Below are 8,933 nucleotides of genomic sequence, written 5' to 3' on the forward strand. Positions count from 1 at the left end.
CTGTAGGATTGCTCGGGCAGGTTTTCCATGGCTGCTCTCTTCCCTGGGTGCTCCACGTAAGTGCAGGGAGTGAAGAAATTCACCAGATTACAACAAAGTGCATCCTTTTTAGGATCTGCTCTTTGGGGAAATGTGAAGCCAAGTGCACACATGCAAACCAACTGCAATTTGCATGTATATTCAGACTAGCAAGGTGAGAGAGGAAGAGGTTTCTCCTGGGTTGGAGACAGCTTCTGTAGATGAAATAAGGAAGGTGAGACCTGAGCAAAGGTCTCGGTCTGACGCTGTTGTTCATTGCATAAACCATTCTTTGTATTTTAGGTTGCTTACAGTACTTAAGGTGAAGCGTGTGTTAAGTATTGTGCTGGATCAGGGCCTTCATTTGCTTAAAATCTATCTATCTGTTTCTTTACACTTCATCAGAAGACTTCAATAGTACATTTGCAGTTCACCCCATACAGCAAGTCCAGGCTCGGGACTCTGACTCTAATAACTGATGGATCTGGGAGCCCAGACGTGCTTTTCCATTAGTTGTGCTGTGTGCCTTTGTGGAACCTGAGGTCAGCTTGAGGTGAAGGTACTGAGGCCACAAAGAACTGAAGTTTGTATGGTTTACTTGGCCATATTTAGGGCAAATCTACTAGTGAGTGCTGTCTGGCCTTTAGCCTATAGCAAATAGCTCTCAAACTGTGCTCAGAATAATTCAGAACATGTCTGGGGCATCCTGTACTATCTTTTGATTCCTTCAGGCTTCACAGGTCTTCAGGGATCCTGCCTTTTTTTTTTTTTTTTTTAATACCAGTGTTTGCAATAACTTTTATTGAAGCCAAAAAATTAATGTAAATAAGAGTTGTTCCATCAGACATAGTGTCCATCTCTGAAGAAATTTTGGTGCAGAAGAAATTATCTTATCAATGGGCCCCTAATTCCTAGTGAACTTAATGGGACCCATCCCTGGAAGTGTTCAAAGCAAGGTTGAATTGGGGCCCTGGTCTAGTGGGTGACATCCCTGCCCATGTTGGGGGAGATTTGGAACTGGATGATCTTTAAGGTCCCTTCCAACCTAGACCGTTCAGTGGTTCTGTGACCTGAGGGCTTCAGTGCCTCTCAGGATTGAACTATGGAGTTCAGGAGTCTTTCAAAACTGGTGCTGCATGCATTCATCTAAAGAGATATGCAAAGTCAAGGCAAACAAACACATTGGTCTTCTTCCCTAGAGATAGACCAAGGTGATTGTGCTGATCAGGGAATTGTTTGGCTGAAGGAAAAAGCCATTTTTTGATGTCTCTGACATATTTTCAGTTATTTGATTATATTATTTATTTTTAAATGGTCTATTCCATTTGAACAAATTTATTTTCCGTACTTGTCTGTCCCATGTTTACTTTTTTTTCTTTTCTCCAAAAGACATGTCTCAGTAGCATAATGAGGATTAGAACTTAGAAAATATATGAATATTTTCATTCATTACTATGCAAAGGATTCATTTCCCTCCCTTTCTCCCCATGCTTGGGTCTCCTTTGCAGTGCTTACTGTACTGTTAATTGTTTAAACCTCTACTATGATAACCTACACTCCTTTAAAAGTATTTGTCTTTGAGAAGAAATCTTCAGGTCACCTATGTCCTTAGATAAGCTGCCCAGTCAGGCACGAGAGACAGCTGGGGAAGAGTAGGCTAAATTCACCATTTTATTTGCAGCACAGTATAAGTAGATTCACAAGACTTTTTTTTTTTTTTAATGTGTTAGTTTTGAAAATCTGTTAATCTGATATTTAAATTATTTTCAAGTGAAAGTTTCATTTATGTTGTTACCCCAAGAGGGTGACTAAAATGTGTGGGCTTGAGCAGGTACAGTGTATAGACTACCTGGCTCTCATCTCCTTCCTTTTCCTATTGTATCAAACACTTTGCTTCAGAAAGCATGAACTTACTTAAACTTAGTTGTGCAGAAGAATTCCTGAAATTACTTGCCCTATGTTGATTTGAGGAACTGGAAGTTGCTGCTTGATGTGACTGTGGAATAAGTAGCCATGTTGCCGTGAGGTGGAGAGTGCTGGGAGTTAACACCAGTGAAATGAATGGGAGACAGCTGTGCCATTTCTGAGTACAGCCTTCTGTCAGCTTGCTATCATTCTTCTGGGGATCATACACTAGACAGGCTTTGGGAATAAAAGAGGTTGAATAGAACCTCGAAGTCCATGGAAACCAATGGTGCCACTAGAGGTGTATTGTCACACTTCACCATCTCTTCTGGCTCCTTCTTTGGAGTTTCTCCAAGAATATTCTGGAATGTTGTATTATGCACATAGATTGTGCCATGGCTGTACTTAGTAAGCAACTGGAAGGTAATTTGATTGCTCTAAGCATCGAAAGGGCTTTTCCCTGTTAGCAGTTACACAAGATTTTAGTCTGTCAGGTCTGAAGTCAGAGCTCATATTCTATCGGTAGCTTAATGATGAGGAAAGCAAAGGCTGCCTCAGAAAGCTGCTCCTACTTTGAGGAGCACAAGAACTCTCTCCCATCCCAAATGCCCCTTTGCTAGGCAGGCAGGGTGCCACAAGCACACTTCACTAGCCTGCTATGGCTTGTGCCCATCCAAGGGTGAATTGGGACAAGATTTTCCCCAGGAAACCATTTCTAGTGTCACATATGCAGTTTAAAGAGCTAGTGAGTAGTGAATGAGTAGCTATGGTGCATTACAACAACACTGGATATGTTGCTTTGCTGCTTCTTAGTTTAAAACTCAAGAGGTTCCTGCATTTCTTTTCTGATTTGCAGGAATTCTTCAGGAGGTACAGGTTTAATAATCTGCAGTGTCTGCTTTTTATCATTAGCCTCCCTCCTGTCCAGATACAAAGCAGATTGGGAGGGTTTTCAAAGGTTGAACACTTATCAGCACAACTCCCAGACAAGTCAATTAGAGGCTGCCTGACTAAATCCTCATAACACGCTTTCAAAATGTAGCTCCTGCCGTCTGCAAGGACATTTACAGAGAGTGTAGAGCTCAGCTGTTGGGTGTGAGAGGCAGAACTAGGCACTGCCAGCTCAGTAGTTCAGCTCTCAGGCTCTTAGCACCTTCATTAAGACTTTTGCACGACCAGAGGAGTGCTGGCACTCCCGAAGTGATGAGGTTCCCATTTTGCCAGTGTTTACTATATTGGTCTGAAGAGGGATTGAATTGGATGGATCTGAGGAGGAGGAAGCTGTGTAGATCATACACTTGGGCACGAAGCCTGTTTGACAGTGATGACAGCATTTCATCCATGAAATAATTGGTGCTATAAAGTTCAGTTAAACTTGCCATGCGATGTCTTTGCATTCAGCTTTTCTTGAGCTGCTTTAGCACACATCAGCATCCCTTACCAGGCAGACTGAGGGCAGGTGGAGTCATAGCATTTACCTGATTTGACTCACCAGTGCTGTTGTTATTTTGCTCTCATCCAGAACCTTTTTTGTTACACTTCTTCCCGGTTTTCCGCTTGATCTCCCTGTGTGATCCAGTTCGCACTGGTGGCTGGGAGCCTGACAGCTGGCTGGGGCAGGCAGCTCTGGTGAGGGTCCTGCTCTTCTGGCTTTGCATCCAGGCACCTGGAACTCTACTCTCACTGCTTGTGAGAGCAACTCTTCCCATCTGACCAGCCCAGACAAAATGCAAGGAAGTGGATTGTTTTCCTTCCTGTTAGCTCTTTCAGGTTTAGCTGGTGCCCTGATCATCATGTTATTATTACCCAGCGAAATTTTGTTCTTCTGGTGACCTTATGTCAAAAACAAGGATGATGACAAGGTTTCCCCTCACAGCTTGGGTAAAAGGTGAAGGTTTGACCCCTTTCCTGAGGCAGAGGTTACTCTCTGGGCCTGCAGAGTTGAACAGGTTACTGGCTAGGTTAGCAGGATGAGATTTTACCAACTTTAAACAGATTTCACAATGTGAATTTCCTGCATATTTGAAACACTGCCCTGGCCAGCAAGAGCTAGGCAGGCAGGCCCAGCATGGAAGAGCACAGCATGTGCTTTAAATGAGCAATTGTGCTCCAAAATCAATTTGCTACGTCAGGCTTCATCCTGTGAGTTAGCAAGCATTGGTGCCGTGCTTTCCAGCAGCATGAGGAAATTCAAGTAGTAGGGGCGTGGTTTGATGCATGAAGTATTTTCATTTGTCAGAAATGGTGATATTGTTACCCACCTCTACTTCACTTAGCCACTTGTCTGAGTTCAGCCACAACGGGGTTTTTGCAAGGCTGTCCTGTGCTTCCCACCATCTCTGTGGGACACCTGCAGCAAGTGGTATTAGGAGGCCTCTGTTGAGCTGACAGACTTCAAACACTGGTGACGAGTGGTGGCTGTACCTCAGGCAGCAGCATTCTTTGGCATTGACTTTTGAATGGCAGTCTCAGAGATGATGCAGCAAGGAAGGATGTGCAAGAAATGAGGAATCCTTTCGAATGCTGAAGGTGAATTGCTGGCATGCAAGTGGCAATGCTGATTATTCCTTTCTGATCTCAGATGGTGGTTACGGTCATTATGTCTTTGCTTAGAGGAGCTTGTCATGTCAAATCCACTTGCTTAGTGTCACCTCACAGCCACCCCTGGGGCACCTCCTAAACTGTTGGTAGGATTTGAGTGTAGCACGAGATGTTAAGGAGCAAACTTGACTCGGTCTTCAGGGTGCAGGATGGAGACTGCTGAATTGGGCTGGTGTTTGGCAGAGCTCATGGAAAGCACTCCTGTTGGAGGTGGGAGGTATCAAAATCATCGAAATCTGTCTGGAGAAGCTCTGGGATCAGAAGAGAGAAGAAAGGTGGGGTGAGCTTAGGGACATCTGGAAGAAGTGCAAAGCCAGATAGACTGATGCAAGGGAGAGTCAAAGCCCGGGAGAAAGGGCCAAGACTGAGTTATTGCAATTGAAGGCCATTTGAGCAAGTGGGCCAGACTGATTCACCATGAAGAATGGAAAAGATCAGGTTTTAACAGAAACGGTCACAGAAGAGCATGTGGAGAAGATGATAACCCTTGTTGTTTGTAAACATGCATATTCTCTGAGGAAGATGGACTTTGAGCTTTGGCAAGTTTCTCTGCTTTCCCATGGGTAGCAAAGACATCTACAGAGCAGGGCATTTTCCAGTAGAGCTGGGGAACGAGCACGCCAGACCTCTCGCAGTTGCTGCTCTTGCCTTGTACTGAAGTGGCTGGAACTGCCTTAGTTAGAGGAAAGTCAGAGGCAACACGTCCACTATGTAGCTGGTACACAAAAGCATCCATAAAAGGGACCCTAAGCCTCCTTGGCTGTGGGCTCACTGAGCAGGAGTGGACCTGTGTTACACCCTGTGAACAGTACTCAGCCTCTGCTGGCAAAGAGGGAATTTAGCCTCTCGGCTTCTCCACCTCTTTCCCACCCCCCCCCCCCCCCCCCCCCGCCTCTATTTTCCTCTTCTTTAAGGAGCAATGAAAGGACTAGTCTGCTGCCACAGCCCCAGTCACTCCCCATGGATGACTGGAACAGCCGCCCACCAAAGGCAGCTCAGCGGTGGAGGATGGGCCGGCAAGTGGCTCGGCTGTTGCTATAACAACAGTGCCTCTGTCTCATTTCTTTTGAAAAATGAATTCCTGCTGGTGAGATGAAGCGGAGCAGATTCCCCTCGCAGATGAAAGCCCCGACGACAGCCTCAACACACTCTTGTTTATCTATTGGGTCTGTCACGGCATGTCCGAGCGGCTCTGCCAAAAATTTCAGGATGGGTTGGGTCAGACCATTCGGGTCCGCGCGTGTCTGCGTGGTTGCGTGCACAGCCTCTGTCCCCCTGCCTCTCCTCCAATCCAGAGTCATTTAAAAAGTCAACCTGCCAAAGTTTGACCTTTTCTTGCTCTGCAGCTGGAGTTTCTGCAAAGGCATATAAAGGATAGCAAGTCCTGCCTCACTGTCTTCTGCTTTGGGGTAGAAAAGTGCTGTAAAATGGAGATCCATCAGCCAAGTATTTTGTTTAAATAAAGCTAAAGGCTTATGAAGCTGTAAGGGGTTCTATTTTAATATTTTATTTTATATTTTCCCTTTATTTTTATTTTGTGCGTCAGCAGTCTTCCGCTCCTAGACATAAAGCTCTCAGCTCCTGCTTGTACCTTCATGATACATTCTGTAAAACATGCAGAAACTATAGACTAGTACTAATGGGAGGGAGGGTACTGTACAGGAGAATATTTTACTTCATGGATTGTTTTTATAGAGGGAAGGGCTAGTGCTGAGGTTTTAGTCTAAGAACCTATGGAGTCCTGGTGGTGGCAAACAAAGTTAACATGGTGATTGGGAATTAAATCAAGATACAAAAATAAATGTTTGCGTTGAAATAATTTGGTAAGAATATCTCTGTGTTGCACCCCAAAAAGAGGAGATTGTTATGGCTCCCAACCCCCTCAAAATGCTGGAGCCAAGGTGCTTCTCCACCTGCAAAGGTTGTACTCAGCAGATAAACCTTTTATGCAAAGTTTCTGTCTATCTACAGTTTTCCAATGAGCAAACAAAAAAGGTAAAAAGATTAGTGCCTCTTAACCCCCCCAAATCCTAAAGCCTCTGAAAGAGAATAATGTGGAGCTACAAACTTAGAATAGGTTTAATTTAATTTATTAAATTTTTGCAACAGTTCACCACTTCTGTGTGTTTAATATTGGATGGAAAACAGCTGCTACATCAAGCTGCTTTTTGTTGTAATGCATGATAAACATGATTACTAGTATTTATCTACTGATCCTGCCTTTACTTTCATTAAAGTCATTGTGCATTCATACAGGGGGACATCCAAGCTCCAGCACATGATGAAACGTTGGGAACTGATATTTTTAGGGCAAGTTATTTGCCAGTAGATGGTTTTGAGTCTTTTGGTAAACATTCAGGTACAAATAAGGTGGTAGATTCAGGATAAATTAGTAAAGGATGTGAAACCCAAAAAGTGTGGCACCATGTGAAAGTGTATTCTCTTACCAATATTTTGTAAAGGATTTCTTCAATCTGTTGCAAAATGTGTAGAGCCAGTTCACATGTATTCCTCAGGAGATAATCACTCTCACTAATCTCTGCTATGTCATTAAGACAAGTTTTTTTCACATCTTTTCCTTATATGAACTTTACTTCATGACTAGAAGCTTGCCACGGGGTCCTGTTCTTACATTAGCTCAGCATTTGATCAATACAAAATCAGGGCAGAGGACCATGACAAATTTTTAACATTTCTGCAAACCCTGTTTTTGTGTGTGCATGCCCATTGAACTTGGTCTTGAGCCACTTGCCATTTGATGAATGTTTTTGCGATGTGGAAGGCAAACAGGGATAGTGACTTTGTGGTGAGATGGCTTAGGAGCTCAGATGGGTGGTTTCCGCTGTAAATTTTGTGAGTAGCCCATTAGGGCCAACATTTAAATATGCTATTTTAACTCATTGTATCAGCTGTGTTACTGACCACCTGCACTTGAGGCCAGCTCGTGCTGCCTGTAAGGCTTGTGAAGCAGTGCCATTCTGTATCGTACTCTCCTCTTCTTTGGGGTCCGAACCATTGGTGTTCAGCTTAACACAGGTTTTTAGGGGAGGAAAGCAGTGGAGGTGAGAGCTGTATCGTAAGTCTCCTTGTGGGATCTGATTTTGATCCTTCACACTTCTCCTGGGTGTTGGCTTGCTTTCCATATGGCTGCTAACTTGCCCAAATTCAGGCAATTACCACCCCTCGGCAAGCACATCTTGCTAGGAGAGCTCTCTGCTGCCATGGCAAAGGAGGATGAGCTCTGCTGTGGGGCATCGTGTTCTGCAGCCTGGTGGGTTCCTGTAGACCATAGCTGATAAATTTGACTATGCCAGGCCTTAGTCAAGAGAGCGCTGGTGCAGTGTGTATTTCTGCCTGCATCTGCTGCCATGAGCGCTACCCTGTTCCCAGGCATCTGTAGAGCTCAAGGGGGCAAGAGCAGCTGTGGTTGGGAGAAAAGTGGGAGCCCAGTGGTGGGGACTCCACACGCTCACAGCCTTCCTGACCCCCGCGTTGCTGCAGGCTGGTTCCCCATCGCAGCCTGCAGCACAGGGGAGAGAGGAACTTCGTGCAAACCACTAGCCATGCTGGTTTTGTACCCCCAGAAACTGGGTTGGGGAGAGACTCAGGGTAAAGCTCTTCTGCTCCTGTACCAGTCAAGGAATCGATGGTCTGCTTAGACTCACAGACTTGCCTTTCTGCTTTGTTGTAAAGGCCATATTTCTGCAGAGGAGCACCTACTTCAGTAGCTTGGTGTCCCATGCAGGTTCAGCTGTAGCTGCAGCAGTGTGTGAGTCTGCCATCTCCCCTCTGCATTGGATGCTGAAAGAAGCCACATGGGCCTGAAGGGAGAGAGAAGGGCACAGCCTTCTCAGAACCCCTCCCTCCAAAACCAGGATGAGATATGGATTTGCTTGCCTGTCTTACGCATAGGATGAAAGGCAAACCAGCCCTCTTGGGATGGGAGATATAAATGGGATCTGGACTGTGAGAAGAAAGAAGGTTGAGGACCTCTAGGTTAGGGAAGGGGTGGGAGCTACATGTCTGGGACTTTCATACCAGCAAAAATACTTTAAAATTTGATAAAATCTTTCAGTATGTTGTATTCTATTGTTCTGATATCAAGGATGCAAGTGTGTCCTGAAGGCGTTTGCTAGAGCTGTGACCTCTTTGCTTCCTCCCCTCCCCACTATTGTTTTTTGCCTTTGCTGAAGAGGGATGCTTTTTTTAGCCTGATACGTAAGTGAAGGACTTAACTTTGGTGTGATAGGGGAGGACTGCAGCTTGTCACAGTTCTTTGCTATGCTTCTTTTAACCTGAATTAAAGCTTACGTTAATACACTATTTTTTTAATAAAATTCTTATATTCTAATTTATTTACTTTTCTGGACACTTGTCTTGCTATCGCTTCTGTTAGCTATTTATGTTTC

The 8,933-nt window shown here is 44.6% G+C and overlaps 1 protein-coding gene across 1 annotated transcript in view; it reads left to right on the top strand.

The window, feature by feature from the left end:
* Positions 1 to 8,933, top strand: part of MAML3 (mastermind like transcriptional coactivator 3) — a 239,372-nt gene that overhangs the window by 140,471 nt on the left and 89,968 nt on the right. The window lies entirely within an intron of this gene.

The sequence above is a fragment of the Empidonax traillii genome, unplaced genomic scaffold (genome assembly GCF_003031625.1).
Source record: "Empidonax traillii isolate 1590-97213 ecotype Southwest subspecies unplaced genomic scaffold, ASM303162v1 scaffold170:size2694500, whole genome shotgun sequence".
NCBI lineage: Eukaryota > Metazoa > Chordata > Aves > Passeriformes > Tyrannidae > Empidonax > Empidonax traillii.